At 38.3% G+C, this 21,352-nt stretch overlaps 1 protein-coding gene across 2 annotated transcripts in view; it reads right to left on the minus strand.

Moving 5' to 3' along the window:
• Positions 1–21,352, minus strand: part of LOC138170507 (ethanolaminephosphotransferase 1-like) — a 164,152-nt gene that overhangs the window by 142,468 nt on the left and 332 nt on the right. The gene's annotated exons all lie outside the window — the stretch shown is intronic.

The following is a 21,352-nucleotide window of genomic DNA, read 5'->3' on the forward strand; positions in this document are numbered from 1 at the left end:
CTAAAAGGAAACAAACAAATTAATTTTTTTTAAAATCCTCTCCCTTCTATCAAAAAAATTAAAAGATCAGTAGAAGGAAAGACCATAAAGATTATGTTTTATTGAAACATTATCATTATCATCAAGGGCTTTAACTTCACAACTCCTCTCCCTCCACAGAACACCCCATTTTTCTCTGTTCTTTGACATCTGGAGCCCAATCAGGAAGATAGTCTGTGAGGAGTGTGTCCTTAGGGTGTTAACGTTTGTGGGATAGGACATTTATCAAGGATGGGAAAGCAAAAAAAAATAAAAATATGTGAGGATTGGCATGATATGGTGGAAAAGCACACCAGAATAGAAGTAAGAGACTTGAGTTCTAATGCTGATTCTATTATGACCTTGGACAAAACATTAACAATAGATGAACAGTAGTCCCTCTAAGTCTCACCTTATTCATTTGCAAAATGGGGCTAACAATACCTACCTTAGACTAATTCGTGGGGTTGTTATGAAGAAAGTGCTCTATAAACTTTAGAATACTACCTCATTGTCACAAATATGTATGCATATGTATGTATAATGTGTGTGTATATGTATGTGTATATGTAAATGTGTATTTTGCCTCTCTCCAATCCTGCCAAATGTGTGTTTTTCCTTCTTTTTTTTTTCCTTTCAAACTCTATGTACTGTCTTTACTCCTTGCCTCAGGTCTTCAGTTCAACAAATACTGACCAGTCACCAAGGAGTTCTTAAATACCTTACCATGTGCCAGATACTGTGCTAAGAACAAGAAATCCAAAGCAACAAAAAATGAAACCACTCCCTGAACTTAAGGAGTTTGGGGTTTTGTTTTTTTTTTTTTTGGAGAAAACAAAATGGACATATTAAATTAGATCAAAATATTCTCAAATTTTCCAATGGGTCTGTGATCTCAGGTGTGAACTCATTGATTTGAAGGTTCTCTTCAATGAGGCAGGTAACAATCCATCCCTGTCTGTCCATCCTATATAACCCGTGTTCATATCCTCCCATAAACTAGCCACAAAGGATCGCCCAGCATCCTGAAGGCTGCCCTCACTTTTTCCAGGCATTGAAATAATAGCCATGGAACTCTCTGGAGGCTGTGTGTCACTCCTCACCCTTGCCATCTGAGCAGCTCATCTTCTTTTCCTATAGTACACTTCCCTGATGACATATTTTACTCCTGATCTTTTTAAAAATTCCTCATTGATATGACTGTTTACACTCATCAAACACCTCTTTGTTTCTCTCTGTCAAATATTCCTTTTCAATTCTTCAGAGACTATAGCGTTCCAGGTCATGTGCTCATAAAACAGCGAGAGAATATTGGCATTAAAAAGATGGGCCTTTGTTTCCAAGAAAATCTTGGGCTCATTAAAGCAAGGTAACCAGCATTAATTAGGCACTTAGTATGTGCCAGCACTGTACTAAGTGGCTGGACACTCAAATACAAGCAAAAAGAAAAACCGTCCCTGCCCTCAAAGAACTTACAATCTAATGGAGGAAGACAATACACAAAAAGAATCTGAAAATGGGGGTGAGGATGGGCAGGGTGAAGGTACCACGCATTTGAGCATGATGTTGATTGAAGTCCAGAAAGTCAGAAGCACAGCTGGGAGAGGAATGAAGGTTGCCAAGCCTCTGTACCTGCACAAAATGGAGGCCCCAGGAGGAGCTTACTAATGGGAGAAGGGAATCAGCAGATTTCAAGTATGGTGTTGAAGGCCAGAAACTAAGACCCCTTTGCAATTTCCTGGATGCAATTCAGCTCATTCTCATCATTCTGATTAAGTCTAGACACAATTTATTTGCACTATCTATCCCATACATACACATCAATGGACAAACTCTAAAGATTGTTTGTCTAATTATATGTAATAATCGTGGCAATCAACATTCATCATCCACTTGGCCTTTCCTATGTGGATGGTCAGGCCAATATCCTTTGGTGGGAGATCTTTTCCAGGAAGCTTTGCAGTGTTGAAGGGCTTGATGCAACTAGAACAATGCCATCTGCAAGCCGAAGTTTCTGGAGGGCCTCACCATCTATAAAGAATCCCTCTTCAACTTGGAGTCTATCCTGGATCTCCTCTATGACATCAGTGAACACCTTTGCTGAACATAAATTTCCCTCTTTGATAATTAAAGGGTCACTGAACAAGGTTATTTCTACTGCTATCTTCCAAATACTTGTGAATAACTTTGATTTATGGGTGGAGGACACCTTCTTAGAAAATATAAAGTAAATACAAGCGAATTGGGAGGCAATAAACATTTCAGGGCACATCAGAACAGATCTCATGTAGCAGGTGGGACTTCAGCTGAGCTTTGAAGGAAAGTGTCATTAAATCACTGCAGAAATACCATGGCCCCATGCAAACTTCTTACACTCATGTTAAGGTTGGGACTCCCAAGGGGAAGGCAGATCATGGAGTGTGGGCAGCATAGGATGAGGTCGGCTACCTCAAAAATAAATACCCAGTCTATAAAACAAATTCCAATGCTCTGTTGATCACTGGTTAGAAGGACTAGAATGGTAATGGCAAAAGGTATCTTCAAAGACTAATCTATGTTGGGCAGATTAAAGTGGGTTCCACCTGAACCAGGAAAAATATTTCCTATTTCAAGTACTGCCAGAGAAAGAGCAGATATGAACCTTGAGTTTCAGTGATTGATTGATCTCAGCATTTTAGAGAACTGTGATGTTAAGATCTGACAGTAAGTTCTAAGTGTCTTATAATTTCTACAGACAATAAGAATGGCTAGGGAGGAGCCAAAGTACCCCAAGCAAGTGGAATGTGTAGGTGATTTAAGCTAGGCTTTCTCCCCTCACTGGATAGTCAAATTCCTCCTCCATGCCTTCTCCAATGAAAGTCCTAATGTCCTGAGAGCATTTCCATGAGTTGTCTCCAGGGAGAATCTCAACCCAGGGGCAGGCCAGAGGTATGTTGGTGGAAGTAATCAAGTTTCCAGGAATCAAGCAAACATATTTACTATCCACAGAGTTCATGTCTCAAGTTTGAATCCTGGGAGAATAAGAGACTCAAAGTTTCTTCTGCCTTCTTTAAAAACCTCACAAAGAATTATGACCCTTTGGGAAAGTACCTATTCGTACAAAAATATTTATAGCAGTTCTTTTTATGCTGGCTAAGAATTGGAAATCAAGAGGATGATCACCAATTGGGGAATGGCTAAGCAAGCTGTGGTATATGATTGTAATGGGATACTATTACGATATAAGAAATGACAAGCAGGATGATTTCGGAAAAACCTAGAAAGACTTACATGAACTGATGCAAAGTGAAGTGAACAGAACCAAGAGAATGTTATACACAGCAATAGCAATATTATTTGATAAAGGGTTGCAAATGACAGCTCTTCTCAGAAATACAATGATTCAAGACAAACTCAAAGGATTAATGAAGCAGAAAAAGAACTGATACTATTTGAATACAGACTGAAACATGCTATTTTTCAGTTTCTTTCATTCAAGTCTTCATGTACAAAATGACTAATCAGGAAATGTTTTACATGAGTGCACATGTATAACCTATATCTGATTGTTTACCATCTCAGGAAAGGAGGAAGAGAGGGAGGGATAGAATTTAGAACTCAAAAAAAATCTTAAAAATTGTTTTAACATGTAATTGGGGTGGGAACAAAATATGTGTTCAAAAAATAAAAGATAAAGTTTAAAAAAAAGAATGATGATCTTTAACAACTCTGGTAAACTATTTTTTTTACATTAATCCAGAACAATTACATTCCCATTTCTACATTTCTTTAACCCTAACAGAAAATCCAGGAGAAAACAAGAGGTATGTGTAGCTCAGAAGAAGACTGCCACAGAAAATGCTACATAAATGAGACTTGATCTTTGTTTTTACTGGGTTTTTTTTTTTCCAATTTAACACTGGATGTGGGACAGAAATAATAGTAATCTAAGAGAGCTAGTTCTATCTATGTCCATTTATTTTATGTTGTTTGTCTCCTAATGAAATAGCCTCCAAGCATAAACAATGTTTGAGAGGGCAATTACAGCTGAGAAACAAGAATCAAGAGGTTATATTCATTTTATTTATTTGCAAACTTGGTTTATTATCATTCTAAATTACATTATTTTAACCCTAAAAAAAGAATGCAAATGGTAAATGTTACCAAAATTCCCCAAATCCACAGAATTCAATGTAATTTAATTAACATTAATTAAGTATCTACAGTGTGCACTTTACTGTGTTGATCACAGGGCACAGTCCAAACCCTGCTAATTAACGAGGAAACATGGTCTCTGGCAATGCTACAAAGACAACTACCTAGAGACTAGGAAATCTCCAACTCTGCCCAGCTGTCCTAAGAATAACACATAGAAACAGGGCTAAAGGCAATAACTTTGGACCAAGACAAATGAACTTCTGTGTCACAAAGGTGACTCTGCACTCAGTTAAGAGGCAAATTTGGAGAGGAGTCTTAGTGCTCTGAGAAATACTTTTAAAATCTAAAAGTTTTCAAGTAATGTCCCAAATTTGATTGCCTTCTGAATTTTCCAAAGTGATTTATTTTGGAAACCATATCCCCCAGCTAAAAGCAAAAGAAATCGATGAGAAAATTTACATATTTGTCCTGTACATTCCACTGTACTAAACTCCAAGCAATGAAGGTAGCAGAAGTTGAAGGAGTAATGCTTCATGCCCCCAGGTAAGTTCACAGTATACTTCTATCAACCCTCTCCATGCTTTTGCAAAAACTGTGCCTCTCTCCTCTCCCTCCCCCCTCCCCTGCCAACCCTGGAATGCACTCTCTCTTCAACTAACTTTGTGGTATCCCATGTTTCTTTTAGGGCTCAGCTCAGTATCACCTACTACACAAGGACTATCCTGATCTCCCCCAGTTGTTTATGTATTTATTCCCATGATATTGTTTTGTATTAAATTTGTATATATTTTATATTTTCTAATCTGTTTCTTGAGGGCAGAAATTATTTCATTTTTGTTTTTGTATCTCCAGTACGTGATACATAGTAGGCACTTTTTAATAAACATTAATTGAGAGCATGGTCCCAAAAAAGATATATGAGAAGACACCTATCCCTACTCATTTACAGTGGTGGGAAATGTATGAGTTTGGAGCATCACATAGATTTTCAATTTTTTTTTTGATGCATTGATTGTTCTTGCTAATTTTTTATCTTCCTTTTCTTTTAAAAAAAAGTATTTGTTACAAAGGATGGCTCTCTCTGAGGAATACAGGGGAAATTTTAGGTGATAGGAAAACAAATAAAACAATTAAAATTCATTTTAAAAAATAAATGCTTACTGAATGAAAGAAGAATATTAGACCTTGACTTGACTTGGTTCAGTGGGGAAAGGCACAGATCTGGAAGCAGATCCCACTTCTAATACTTACTACCTATTGACATTAGACAAGTCCTTTAACCTCCCTAGGTCTCAGTCTCCCCATCTGTTAAATAAGTAGTTTGGCCTAGATGGTTGCTTTTGATCTCTAGATTTATGATCCTATGAAATCCTGGTTCTAATACTTTCTAGTGTGTGAGCAGGTACAAGTCATTTCATATCTCTTTTCCTCAACTAAAAAATGGGATAAGAACATTTACACTATTGATGTTCACATGGGCTCCTATGAGTCCTTTGTGTTTTGTTCATTTTTTGAAAGGATAAAGTAAAGACTGTCCCAAACCTGATTCCTATATTGTACAGTGAGTGCCTGTGTTAGAGTTAGGGACCATATTATTCACATTTGAGGAAACTCAGACATAAGTTCTATTTCAGCTTTATTTGGGACATTTCACTAGAGAGAAATTAGAGGGTAGGGGCATAATGAGCCAAAAGAAAAACTGATTTTGGTGGGGTTAGAGCTCCAGAACCGAACCCAGTCTATGTGAGCCCAGAATCCTTAATCCAAATCCTTGACTCAGGTTATTTCAATAAATCATATAGATAATAACTGAATCATTCACTTTTCAAATAGATATTTCAAAATACATGATAGCCAGGTTACAACACATCCCTCCGGTTGTTTCTGATGTTTACAAAGAATGCAGGTTGAGCCATGTTCTACAGTGCTACCCAATAATTAAATGATTTCCTCAAGGGCAAGATTAAAAGGAATCCTGGTTTTACTGAGATTAATAATATTCTGCACTGAGAACTACCTTCTTTCCACTTTACCACTTCCCCCATCTTCCACCTTCTACAAACTCCTCTTTTGTTTATATTGTATCTCCCAAAAGGGGTGGAGGTGAAGGACAGGATTAATACCAAGCTGTAATAGTAACAGCTAGCATTTATACAGCACTTTAAAGTTTGCAAAAGGCTTTACCAATATTACTTAATTTTATCCTCACAAAAACTGGAAGATAGGTGCTATTATTATCCCTATTTTGCAGATAGATTAAGTGACTTGCCCAGGATAACACAGCTATTAAATGTCTGAGGCTGGATTTGAATTCAGGGCTTCTTACCTCCGGATCCATTACTCTATCTCTGTACCACCTAGTTGCCTATCTTCAAATTATAAATCAGAGGTAATATTTTCATGCCATGACTTACTCTACTAATATAAGCCAAGTGATGAGTATAGCACTCACTTTTTCTCTTCCGCCCTAGCCTTCAGCAATCAAGACACCAAAAAAACTGCTCTGTGCTGGAGAGAGGCCATCAAGATTCAACCAAAATCTAATAGAGAGATACATTATAATTATGGTACTAAAACTCAGTTACATATTAGCAGGCAGATGTTTCTTTGCATTATGGAATTTATGACCTAGCTTTTGATGTGAAATTTTTGAAGTGCTAATGGATCTATCTGCCAGAAAATTATTTAAAATATCTATTTAGCTATTAGAGTAGTAATGTGGTATGGAATATTATAGAGAGTTTGGCTCAGAGTCAGGGAGATTTGAATTCAAGTTCCACTTCTGACACATGCTGGATATGTGACCCTAATTAAGTCACCTAATCTCTCAGTGTTTCCATGTAAATCTGCAAGACTATCAATTATATAACAGTTGTAAATCAGCACTGGTAGAGGGCACTTCCTCACCTGAAATTCCCAATATTAATGAAATAACAGCTCTGATTTTAAAAATCAATTTATCAGGGTGGCTAGGTTGCTCAGTGAATAGAGCGCCAGCCCTGGAGTTAGGAGGCCCTAAATTCAAATCCACCCTCAGACACTTAACGCATACTAGCCATGTGACCTTGGGCAAGTCACTTAACCCCAATTGTCCTGCCCTCCAAAAAGCAAAAAGAAAATCTATTTAGTTTATTTTATTTGCTCTTAGAATTTACCTCTTAATCTTCTTTAGTTAGAAAAATATCTTCTTATACAGGCACTGGGGCATAGAGATCCAAGTCAGAGATATAGGAGAGAGAAGTTTGGGGGAGGGGTTATTCAGTGGGATCGCTGTTTTGGAATGGTGGGTAGGGGAAAAATGGGGAGAAAATTTGTAACTCAAAATCTTGTGGAAATGAATGATGTAAACTAAAAAAATTATATTAAAAAAGAAAATTTAAAAAAAGAAAAATATCTTCTAGGGGTGGCTAGATGGCACAGTCAATAGAGCACAGGCCCTAGAGTCAGGAGGACCCGAGTTCAAATTCAGCCTCAGACATTTAACACAAAAACTAGCCGTGTGACCTTGGGCAAGTCATTTAACCTCAATTGCTCTACCCTCCAAAAAGAAAAAAAAAGAAAGAAAGAAAGAAAAGGAAATAAAAAGAAGAAAAATATCTTCTGATCAATGCACAATGAAGATAATTTAAATTTGGGGTTCTATATAGAATATTCAATATATTATAGAAGCTCAAAATTCATTCATTGTTCTCCATAGGTTGTAGGTGCTTCCTATTAAATCAGTAATATATAAACCAAAGGAAAATCTTCACTGAAGTGGAAAATCAAGGGAATCCTTTGAATATAATAGCAGCAATTTATCCCAGTGGGATCAGCTTGCACTTTGTCAGGAAAAAAAAAAAGATGTGGCATGTTTCATGATCTCCTTCCAAAGACTCTTTGAAAAAGTATTTTGAAAATTACTAATAACAGATAATATCAGTAAATTCAGTCACCATCACAAAATCCTTTGTCCGAGAGAAATGCATAAACCCATATCTGTGGGTCAATTGCAGAGTTCTAAGGTTGCTATTTGGGAACCTCAGCCATTATTCAGCAGATATTTATTGCATTGCTATAGGTTCACTCTTAAAAAAAAAAAAAAGGTAGGGGCAGCTAGGTGGCACAGTGAATAGAGCACTGGTCCTGGAGTCAGGAGGACCTGAGTTCAATTCCAGTCTCAGATACTTGAGACACTTACTGGCTGTGTGACCTTGGGCAAGTCACTTAACCCCAATTGCCTTGCCTCTCCCACATCCCCCCCCAAAAAAAGGATAAGATAATTTTGTTGCATTGATAATGATCACTGATCTGAATAAGCAAGATGCACAACTACTATGCTTTGTATATTATTGTTATTAATAATGCTGACAGTGTTATCACCCTAGGCTGTACAGGCTAACTCCTTATAATTCCATACAAGAACTTTTCAGTGTGACCACCACAAAGAAACAGTTACAGATTCAATTCACCTCCAGGCCGTCACTACCTCCTCAACTGGAACACAGAACATGGCAAGGTTCTGGTTCTTAACTGTTTCACTGTTCTCAACTCCAACACTCACTACACAGCACTGGCCTGAAAGAAGACAGGTCCTCATTTTGAAGAAAAGAATTCCTTCCAGATCCAAGGCTGATTGCCTCTGTGATAAAAATGTAACCCCTGCCTTTGCCTTGATCAGGGAGGGATGCTATTGTTCAGCTCTTTCAGTTGTGTCTGACTCTTTGTGACCTCATTTAGGGTTTTCTTGGTAAGGATGCTGGAGTGGTTTGTCATTTCCTTTGCAAATGAGGAAACTGAGGCAAACAAGACTTTCCCAAGGTCACACAGCTACTCTGAGGCCAAATTTGAATTTAGGAAGATGAGTCTTCTTGACTCCAGGCCCAGCACTCTAGCCACTGCACTACTTGGTTGCCCTGGGGAAAGGTGACTTAAAAATTTAACTGAGACCATACACTGCACATTTGAGAAGCTGGTGACTTGCAAATACAGGTCACAGAGCACTACCCCATTCTCTTATTAGTTCAATGATGTTCCCTAAAGATATCTTGTATTATTTATTTTGCTAAATATTTCCCAATTACATTTAAATCTTGTTGGGGTGGCACTTGTACCAACATAGTGTGGCATTCAACAGCATTTGACATCTCTGCTCTAAGATACATGATATTCAAAGACTGTAAAAGTCCTTCTACTGTAGGTTATATCACAGGCTTGTTTCCAGACTTTAATTCTCAATTCCTTCAATAAGTTCAGTAGGCCATTGTATTAATTGATTCCCAAGTACCCAAAATACTTTAAAATGGCATGTACTTAATGCAGGATCAATAGAATTTAGTATTAGAAGAGCCCACAGAACTCCAACTCCCTTATTTTAGGAAAGACACTGAAGCCCAGAGAGGGTGACTTGCACAGTCATATACAATCAGTCATTCTCTGAGCTGAGAATTGAGCCCAGATCCTCTGTCTCCAAATCCATGACTCTTTCCTTTACATGATGCTATTTACTATAATCTCAAGTCATTTCTGGGCCTAATTTTCCACAGTTATAAAATGAGGGTTATAGACTACATTATTTCTAGAATCTTTTCAAACTCAAAAATTCCCTAAGACTGTGAAAGTTATATAAAATTCAACTCCCAACAAAAATGTTTCAGAGATGGGATAATCTCACCTCTTGGAACCTAAAGGTCACATCTGCATTTCTAATGACTGCCCTCCACATTCTGACAAAAGAGAAAACAGTAAAATCTGTCGCTAAAAAATTTCAATTCATTTACAATGACTAATAAATTATGATTTTCAAAGTTTAATTCAGAGGCATCATCCCATACCATGTGCTAGAGAATGTCTCCCTGTTTTGTAAAAGTAAACAGTGAGGCAAAGTGTCACTAAAGGGTTTGAAATTCCAAGCAAGATGGCACAATTATTTATATTCACTGGCTTGGTTTAATGACCTTTATTCTTTAAAGCAAGTTCAGTAGCTTTTGAATTCTGTTTGATTTGAAGCTTTGGCTAAAAGATGGGACCTTAGCAAAAACTAAATAAAACCTTTTTTACACAGCATCAAATGAGTTATTGTCATGCCCATGGGTGGTGAAAAGCAATATAATAATTACAACACAAATAAGTAAAAAATGAAAACAGAAGCTCACATATTAAGGAGTACTATTATTTATTATCTTTCCTAAAATAATATACAAACATATCTCCTTAAACAAAGTAAAATATGACAGTTCAAAAAAACGAGGTTATTTATGGGTCTGTGAGGCCCATTACACTTTGCTTATACTAGGGCTAACTATGCTCTGGACATGGATGATGGTCCTTTTCCTGCCTAAAGCTATCTGTTTTATATCTCTACTGTGAGTACAGAGGGAGCAAACTGTAATGAATGTGGATTGTGCATTAAAGGAAGATGCCAAGACAATTAATGCTGTAAAATATACATATTCAATCCCACAAATAAATTTTTTTGCTTCTTTTTTTTGAGGGGGTAGGGCAGGACAGTCAAGGTTAAGTGACTTACCCAAGGTCACACAGCTAGTAAGTGTTAAGTGTCTGAGGCCGGATTTGAACTCAGGTCCTCCTGACTCCAAGGCTGGTACTCTATTCACTGTGCCACCTAGCTGCCCCTCCCACAAGTATTTTTTAAGTGGCTACCATATATAAGTGCTAAGGAGACACCAAAGTTGAGTTTTTCTAAAATAGTCCTTCCCTTCAAGGAACTCACCCAGTAAGGCAGCTTAAATTGTAAGGAAGATAACAAAAATACAAGTATATCATACCTAATATTATAATATATTCCCTCCAGAACTGAACTTCAGATGAAATAAACGATGAGGTTGTTAAAGAGGCTGCCCAGTGGTACAGTGGATATAGTGGAGGCAGGATATAGGCAGGAAGACTCCTCTCCCTGAATTCAAATCTAGCCTCAGACACTTACCAGCTGTGTGACCATGGGAAGATCATTTAACCCTCTTTGCCTCAGTTTCTTCATCTTTAAAATTAGCTGGAAAAGGAAATGGTAAACCACTCCAGTATCTTTGCCAAGAAATCCCAAATGGAATCACAGAGTCGGACATGACCGAAGTAACTAAACACAAATTAGACACTTCGATATAAGATGACCTTTCATCTACTCTGTATGTGTCTTGTATGTACCTAGATATTTATATGATGTCATTGGAATATGAGTTTCTTGAGCAAAAAGACTTTTTGTCTTTGTTTCTATTGTCTTTCCCAGCATTTATCACAGAACTTAGAATATAATAAACAATAAAATACTTGTTGATCGGCTCACTGACCATCAGTTTTACATCATGACAGAACAATGTTGCCTATTCAATAAAAATTATAAACAAAGTCTTCTGATGGTATAGTGGTATTTTGTTATAATGTATTAATAGCATTACTGCTAAACTATATCAGCGGGAACATTTTCACAATGTAGCAGAATATGAAAGATACCATGACAACAGTACAAACTGTTCAATCAGGAAGAAGAGTTCAATCAGGAAAACTCCACGGTGGAGGTGACATTTGAACATGGGAAAGATGGATAGGACTTTATCTATCAGTCAATAAACATTTACTGAGTGCCTAAATATGCCAGGCACTGTGCCAAGTGCTGAGAATACAAAAAGAGGCAAAAGATAGCTCCTGCCCTCAAGGAGTTCACAATCTAATTGGGGTGGGGGGTGAAGACAACAAGCAAACAAATATGTACAAACATGCTATATATAGGATAAATAGGAAATAATTAAGAGAGAGAGAAGCATTAAAATTAGAAGGAGTTGGGAAAGACCCAGGGATATCAAAAGGCAGAACAGAGGTGACAGAGCATTGCAGAGATGGAGTACAGCCAGAGAAAATGTTCACAACAAGACAGTCTTGTTCATGCAACAGTAAGGGAGCCAGTGTTGATGGACTGAAGAGTATATATGGTGAGGAGTAAGGCATAAGAAGCCTGGAAAGGTGGGAAGGGGTTAGGTTATGAAGGGCTTTGAATGTCATTTTGTATTTGATCCTACAGAAAATAGGACTGGAGGTGATAAACTAGAGTTTATTGAGTAGGGGGGGGGGTGACATGATCAGACTTGTGTTGCAGGAAAGTCATTTTGGTGACTGAATGGAGAATGGATTGGAGTGGGAAGAAACTTGAGGCAGGCTATTGCAATAATCCAAGTGTCAGGTGATAGGGGCCTGCATGATAGTGGTACCAATAGTTATAATCTAAGGCTTTAAAAATTAAACATTCTGGGGGCGGAGTCAAGATGGCGAAGTAGAAACAGGACATCTGCACAGCTCTGGCTCCCACCACCTCCAATCCATGGAAAAGAGGACTCCGAACAAACTTTGGAGCTACAGAACCCACAAAATGACACAGAGAAGCCAACCTCCTGCTGAGGAAACCCAGGCAGGCTGGCAGGAATCGGCCAGCACTCTGGGAGCCGAGCCCAGCCCCACACCAAGGTTTTATCCCCAGCCTGCTGGAGGGACTCCAGATCACCAGCAGCTGTGGTGGTCCAGAATTATCAACACACAGATGCTAAGGACAAAGTGAGAGGTCAGTGCAGGGTGGACTCTGAGACCCAGTTGTTGGGAGTGCATTGGGTTTAGCCCTTGGGGGGCAGCCGCTGCCATGTGGCAGCTTCAATTCCTGGCCTGCAGAGAGTAGGCGGACCAAGCGACCAGTCTGAGGGGTAATTGCTCTTGCTTTAACCTGCTTGGATCTGGATTGTGGTCTAGGGTGGAGGTTCTGGGGAGTGTGACCAGCTTGCCAGAGCGTGTGAAGGCCTCAGAGAGGGCACCCAACTAATACCTCTGGCAGCTGAGAAAACCCCAGCCTTTGGTACAAAGCTCCCCCATCTGGTGGCAGAGTCCAACAGTGGGAAAAAGCCCGAAAGTCAAGCAATTGAGTGGCAAAATGAGCAGGCAAAGGAAGCAAACCAAGCAAAGCAATCCAACATTAGGCTCCTATTTTGGGGACAAAAAGGATCAAAGCATGGAACAGGAGGAAGACAGTGAAGTCAGAACTCCTGCACCAAAAGCTTCCAAGAAAAATACGAGCTGGTTACAGGCCATAGAGAACCTTAAGAAGCAGATAAGAGAAGTGGAGGAAAAATTGGTAAGAGAAATGAGAATGATGCAAGAAAATTATGAAATGAGAGTCAACAGCCTGACTGAGGAAAATAACACCTTAAAAAATAGACTAACTCAAATGGCAAAAGAGGCTCAAAAAGGCAATGAGGAGAAGAATGCCTTAAAAAGCCGAATTTGCCAGATGGAAAAAGAATCTCAAAAGCTCACTGACAAGAATCATGGCTTCAGAATTAGACTGGAGGAAATGGAAGCTAATGACTTTATGAGAAATCAAGATGCTGTTAAACAGATCCAAACAAATGAAAGAATAGAAGGCAATGTGAAATATCTCATGGGAAAAACCACAGACCTGGAAAATAGATCCAGGAGAGATAATTTAAAAATTATTGGACTACCTGAAAGCCATGATCAAAGAAAGAACCTAGAAATCATCCTCCAAGAAATTCTCAAGGAAAACTGCCCTGATGTTTTAGAACCAGAAGGCAAAACAGAGGTTGAAAGAATCCACCGATCACCTCCTGAAAAAGATCCCAAAAAGAAAACTCCTAGGAATATTATAGCCAGGTCCTGAAATTCCCAGATCAAGGAGAGAATTTTACAAGCAGCCAGGAGGAAACAATTTGAATATTGTGGAAACACAATCAGGATAACACAGGATCTGGCAGCTTTTACATTGAGGGATCAAAGGGCTTAGAATATGATATTCCAGAGGTCAAAGGAGCTGGGATTAAAACAAAGAATCACCTACCCAGCAAAACTGAGCATCATCTTTCAGGGGAAAATATGGTCATTCAGTGGAACAGAGGACTTTCAAGCATTCTTGCTGAAAAAACCAGAGGTGAATAAAAAATTTGACATTCAGATACAAGAAGCAAGAGAAGCATGAGAAGCTAAACAGGGAAAAGAAATCATAAGGAACTTATCAAAGTTGAACTATTAACATTCCTACATGGAAAAATGATCATTGTAACTGATGAAACTTTTCTCAGTATGAAAATAGTTGAAGGGAATAGAAATATATATGTTTATATTGGAGGGTATACGGGCATATGAATACATATGTGAATGTGTGTATATATGTTTACAGGTATACATAGAGGGCACAGGACCAATTTAATAGGAAGGGATGATACTTAAAAGGTGAAATTAAGAGGTGAGAGAGAAATATAATGAGAGGAGATGGGGAGAGACAGAATGGGGTAAACTATCTCATACAGAAAAGGCAAGGGAAAATGGTTACAATGGAGGGGAAGAATAGGAAGGCAAAAGGGAACGGGTCAACTTTATTCTCATTGAATTTGGCTCAGGGAGGGAATGATATACACACTAAATAGGGTATCACCCTACAGGAGAGTAGGGGAGAAGGGGAGGAGAGGGGGGAGATAGAAGGGAGGGCAGGCTGGGGGGGAGGGAAGTTGGAAGCACACACTTTTGAAAAGGTATGGGATCAAAGTAGAGAATAGAACAAGTGGGAGGTGAGGTAGGAGGGAGGGAAATATAGCCAGTGTTTTACAATATATCTACTATGGTAATGTTTTGCACAGCTACACATGTACAACCTATACTGAATTGCTTATCTTCCCAGTAAGGGTGGGTGACAAGGAAGAAAGGGAATGAATCTGGAATTCAAAGTTTTAAAATCAAATGTTTAAATATATATATTAATTAAACATTCTTAATTAACTTCTCGCAATGATGCACCCCTACCATATTGCTCAGGGTCCCTTCAAGACCCACATCCTCCCTATGTGGGTTTTTTTTTATTGCTTTTCTTGATTGCTTAAATCCACAAATGTTCTTTCCTTCCTCTCAGCTCCTATAGCAATTAATGAATATATCATTAATTTGATATTCATCTATATTTATTTTCCATGTTGGCTATTTATCAATCAAACTATCTATAGATACAGACACAGATATTTATTTTTCAGTTGTTCAGCAGTGACTGACTTTTCCTTACCCCGTTTTCTTCGTAAAGATACTGGAGTAGTTTGCCATTTCCTTCTCCAATGGATTAAGGCAAACAGAGGTCAAGTGACTTGTCCAGAGTCACACACCTAGGTGAATGTCAGAGGCTGGATTTTAACGTAGGTCTTTCTGACTCCTGGCCCAGCACTCTATCCACTGAGTCACCTAGCTACCTCAGACATAGATAAAATATACACTTAGATATCGATTATCTCTAGAAAGACAAATAGATGATGGAAAGAAAGAGAAGGGAGGCAGGAAGGAAAGAAGGAAGGAAGGAAATTACCCACCAACTAGTATCTCACTAGTTATAACAATGTGTCTTTATTCAATAAATACTTGCTGGTTTGTTGGTATGACCAGTTTAGTTTAACTGTATTCTTTTTTTGTTTTGTTTTGTTTTTGGAGGGCAGTTGGGGTTAAGTGACTTGCCCAAGGTCACACGGCTAGTAATTGTTAAGTGTCTGAGGCCGGATTTGAATTCAGGTCCTCTGACTCCAGGGCTAGTGCTCCATTCACTGTGCCACCTAGCCGCCCCAGTTTAACTGTATTCTTAAAGGAAAAGAAAGGGACCATACTGTACCTAAGGTCCTATATGCATTATGTACGAGGCACCATGAGTTATGCTTTGAAAAGTCAAAGAGAGATATAGCTCTCAAGGATTTCAAAATCTAAAGAAAGGACACATACACAAGTGACTATGATAGAAGGAGAGTAAAACTGGGACAAAAGAGACATTCAAGCAACAGCTATGAGAAAGTTGAGGAAGGGAAGAAAAAGTTCACCTACAGGATGGGAAGACTTCTCACAGGATGCGTCATCAGAGTTAGAAAGGCAAGATTTTGTTATTTTCTCCAATTCTTTATGTTCATCTTTTCATTCTGCCCTAGTGTTATTTCCTTTTTCCTTTAACTAGCATAACTAATTTTCATCTCTGTGTTACCCTCCCATATTAGACTAGCATCCTAATCTCTCATGATTTTTAGCCACTTACTACTCCTCTGTGGAACCTTCTCAAAAGATAGCACCTTGGAAACTTTTCCATAATAATTGCCTTTTAAGAGTTCTCTCCTCAACCCACATAAATCATCTGCATTTTTTTTTACATTACTAACAAAGCCCAACAGCAAGAGATAGGAAGAGAAATTCCATTTAAAGTTACTGTAGACATTATAAAATATTTGGGAGTCTACTTCCAAAACAAACCCAGGGACTATATGAACACAGTTACAAAATACTTTTCACACAAATCTAAATAATTGGAAAAACATCAGTTGCTTGTGGGTAGCTCAAGCTAATATCATAAAAATGACAATTCTACCTAAATTAATTTACTTATTCAGTGCCACTCCAATCAAACTACCAAAAAATTATTTTTAGAACTAGAAAAATAATATAAAAATTCATCTGGAAGAATAAAAAGTCCAGAATATCCAGGGAATTAATTAAAAGAAATACTAGGGAAGGTGGCCTAGCCATACCAGATCTTAAAATTGTATTATAAAGCAGCAATCATCAAAGCAATCACTTGATACCTGCTAAGAAATAGAGGGGGTAGATCAGTGGAATAGGTTAGGTACACAAGACACAGTAGTCAATTATTATAGTAATCCACTGTGTGATAAACCCAAAGACTCCAACTTCTGGAATAAGAACTTACTGTTTGACAAAAACTGCTGGGAAAAATGGAAAATAATATGGCAGAAACTGGGCATAGACCAACATCTGATACCATATGCCAGAATAAAGTCCAAATGGGTACACGATCTAGGTATGGTACTATAAACAAATTAGGGGAGCAAGGAATAGTTTATCTGTCAGATTTGTGGAGAATAGAGGAATTTATGATCAAAGAGATAGAGAACATTATGAAATGCAAAATGGGTAATTTTGATTACATTAAATTGATAAGTTTTTGCACAAAGCCAATATAACCAAACTTAGGAGGGAAGCAGAAAACTGAGAAAGCATTTTTACAACCAGTGTCTCTGATAAAGGCCTCATTTCTAAGATATACAGAGAACAGTGTCAAATCTATAAGAATACAAGTCATTCCCCAATTGATAAATGAACAGGCAGTTTTCGGAGGAAGAAATTAAAGATATCTATAATCATATGATAAAATGCTCTAAATCACTACTGATTAGAGAAATGCAAATCAAAACAACTCTTAAGGTACCACATCTCACCAGTCAGATTGGCTAAGTTGACAAAACAGAAAAATGAGAAATGCTGGAGAGGATGTGGAAAAATTGGAACATTAATGCATTGTTGGTGGAGTTGTGAACTGATTCAACCATTCTGGAGAGCAATCTGGAACTATGCCCAAAGGGCTATAAATAAGTGCATACCCTTTGGCCCAGCAATACCATTTCTAGGGTTGTATCCCAAAGAGATCATAGAAGTGGGAGGAGGACCCATATGTACAAAAATATTTATAGTAGCTCTTTTTGTGGTGGCAAAGAATTGGAAATCAAGGGGATGCCCATCAATTGGGAAATGGCTAAACAAGTTGTAGTATATAAATGTAATGGAATACTATTGCGCTATCAGAAATGAGGAGCAGACGGACTTCATAATAACCTGGAGAGACATATATAAACTGATGTTAAATGAGAAGAGCAGAACTAGGAGAAATTTGTATACAATTATAGACACAACGTATGTGTGACAACTAACTCTGATAGACTGGGCTCCTCTCAGCAATGCAAGGTTAGAAGACAACTCCAAAAGATTCATTATGGACAGAGATATCCACATCCAGAGAAAGAACTACGTAGTCTGAATGCAGACTGAAGCAAACTATTTGCTCTCCCTCTCTTTTTTGGTTTTGTTTTGTTTCTTCTCTCATTGTTCACTCCATTGGCTATCATCCTTCTTTACAACCTGACTAATGTTTAATGTGAAGGTATTTGTAGATCCTATATTTGATTGCATGCTGCCATTGGGGGTGGGGGGAAGGAGGGAGGAGAAGGAGTGGGAGAAAATTTGAAACTCAAGGGATTGTGGAACTGAATGTTGTAAACTAAAAATAAATAAATAAATTTTTTAAAAATAAAATAAAATATATAAAGAGCTGAATCAAATTTACAAGACTACAAGTCATTCCCCAATTGATAAATGGTCAAAGGATATGAACAGGCAGTTTTCAGAGGAAGAAATTAAAGTTATCTATAGTTATATGAAAAAAAAATGCTCTAACTCACTATAGATTAGAGAGATGCAAATCAAAACAGCTCTGAGGTACCACATCACACCTATCACATTGGCTAACATGGCAAAACAGGAAAATGATAAACGGAGAAGATGTGGGAAAATCGGAACACTAATTCATTGTTGGTGGAGCTATGAGCTGATCCAGCCATTCTGCAGAGCAATTTGGAACTATGTCCAAAGGGCCACAAAAGTGTGCATACCTTTTGACCCACTTCTAGGGCTGTATCCCAAAAAGATCATAAAAATGGGAAAAGGACCCATATGTAGAAAAATATTTATAGCAGATGTCCAAGAACTGAAAATCAAGGAGATGCCCATCAATTGGGGAATGACTAAACAAGTTGTGGTATATGAATGTAATCGAATACTATTGTGCTATAAGAAATGATGAACTGGTAGACTTTAGAGAAACCTGGAAAGACTTATATGAACTGATGCTGAGTGAGGGAAGCAGAACCAGGAGAACACTGTACTCAGTAACAGTCACAATGTGCAAGGACTGTTTTTGGTAGACTGAGCCCTTCTCAGCAATGCAAGGACCTAAAACAATTCCAAAGGACACATGATGGAAAATGCTAGCTACATCCAGCAAAGAACTATGGGGTCAGAATGCAGAACAAAGCAGACTATTTTCTGTTTTTATTTTTTATTTTGTTTTATTTATTTTATATTTAAATAATTTATAATTTATTTTATTTTTTTATTTTGTTTTTTTTCTTTCTCATGGCTTTTCCCATTCATTATAATTCTTCTATGTAACATGGCGAACACGAAAATGTGTTTAACGGGAATGTATGTGTAGAGCCCGTATTAGGTTACAAGTCATCTTGGGGAGGGATGGGGAGAAAATTTAAAATTTATGGAAGTAAACGTTGAAAACTAAAAATAAATAATTTATTTTTAAAAAGGAGGGGGGAGAGTTCTTTCCTCCTTTCCAGAAAACATTAAGAAAATCAGAATATGGAAGAGTAAGGAAGGGGTTTTTAAATATTCAGTCCCTCTGAGTTTTTAAGTTTTCTCTGGTTGCACTTTCTGATTAATTAGCTTTTTAAAAAGTCATACAACTTAATAAGGTAGTAACCCTGCCCACAGTCAACAAATTGTAATGGCAACTCATTATGTAAATTACATAATTCCCTACTACTCTCAGAGATATGTGATCTAGACCTACTTACTGTTGAAAAATACAGTACTTAATAATATGATAAGAGAATCAAAGTTTTCTATGATATTGAATTCTTATACCACATTTTCATATTTTACTTTATGATATTTGTTTGATTCCTGCTAAAAAGCACCCTACATCTCTACTGTGATCATTCTCGTCAGTAACAGATTCCAATGGTTTAAAATAATTTCAAACACAATCTGAATGTTTTGTATAAAGTAAGCACTCAATTCAATTAATATTTACTAACCACCAGATACTTTAAAAGTGCTATACTAAGCTAAGAATCAGTAGCTGCCCCCAAGGAGCTTACATTCCATAAATGATTGTTGACTTGCTGAATAAATGAATGAATGAACATCAACATAGAAATGACACTTAAGCTGACAGTCCCAAACATTATCAATCATTCCCTAAAAATTCTACAAAATGTAACTTTTTTTATTCAGTGAGTTCAGATAACTATTCCCATAACTTAAGTAGAAACTATATCACATCTATTGAGTTTTGCAAAAAAAGTCAAGAACACCTACATAAATCTGTAAAGCGTTTACATTGATGATGAAAAGGCATTCAAATGCCATTTATTTGGTCGTGACCGTGTGTGTATGTATCAGAAACACCTTCTGCTGAAATGAAATACACTATTTTCCCCCCAACATCCGTAATTCTCCAAAGATGATAAAGCTATACGGTTTTGTAAAAGTTTAAAAAATAACTTTCAGAACACTAATATTCCCTTAAGTAATTCAAAGTTTGCACCTGTGGAAGTTCTTAAGCACACCCTCACTCATCCTCTCCCACAGATGTGTGTGTATAGAGTTATAGAGATATAAAATCACTAACATCTCTCCAATAGGAAAGCAATGCCTGGAATTTAGGTAGGGGGGCAGGGTGGGGGAGGGGCAGAGCTGTAGAACCCTAGACTCTCGGCTCCAGATTTCTCACCTCCTGAACCCCTTCCTTCAGCCTGCCCTAGCAGGCCTCGTCCTAAGCACTCAAATACTGCTTGCTTGGATTTTCGGGGAAGTCATGACCCAGCTCTACTACCTTTCCTTACTCAACGAACCCCGCTACAGCACCATCAAAGCCAAGGGCACAGACGACCGAGGGCGGCGCCCAGCCGAGGAACCCGCAGGATAGTAGTGGCCCTGGCATCTCTGAACCCCGATCCAGAGAAAAACAATACAATCTTGGTATGGCTTCCTTTCCCACCCCCCACCTCCCGCATCCACTCCAGCCTCTCCCTGCGTGGAGGTGGAAAGGAGAATTGCTCCCTGGGTGCATCCCTTCCCGCTCGTGCGTGATCAGAGGAAAGAAACTCGGAGCAATCTCACGCCGTGTGCCTCCTCTCAAACCATAGCCTGGAGGGAGGGAGCTCCCACGTCCTCCGACCCCAACCGTGGATCTCCAGGTGGAGGGAATCTCCCGTCTGAGATGAGAGCGAGAGGGAAAGGAAACTTTTCAGCTCCGTAGGTTCCATAGCCTATCGCCCATTGACAACGGCGACAGCAACAGTGCTATCATCGCCAGAAGGAAAAGCAGCCCAGAAACAGGCAGGAAAGCTGTGGCGCCTGGACACAGAGGGCGAGGATCTCTCTCTCTCTCTCTCTCTCTCTCTCTCTCTCTCTCTCTCTCTCTCTCTCTCTCTCTCTCTCTCTCTCTCTCTCTCTCTCTCTCTCTCTGTGTCTCTGTATGTGTGTGTGTCTCTCGCTCTCTTTCACACACACACACACACATGCACACCCCTACACACACGCG

The sequence above is a fragment of the Petaurus breviceps genome, unplaced genomic scaffold (genome assembly GCF_028583685.1).
Source record: "Petaurus breviceps papuanus isolate PSGF00001 unplaced genomic scaffold, PetGlider_PUasm1.0 38, whole genome shotgun sequence".
Lineage (NCBI taxonomy): Eukaryota > Metazoa > Chordata > Mammalia > Diprotodontia > Petauridae > Petaurus > Petaurus breviceps.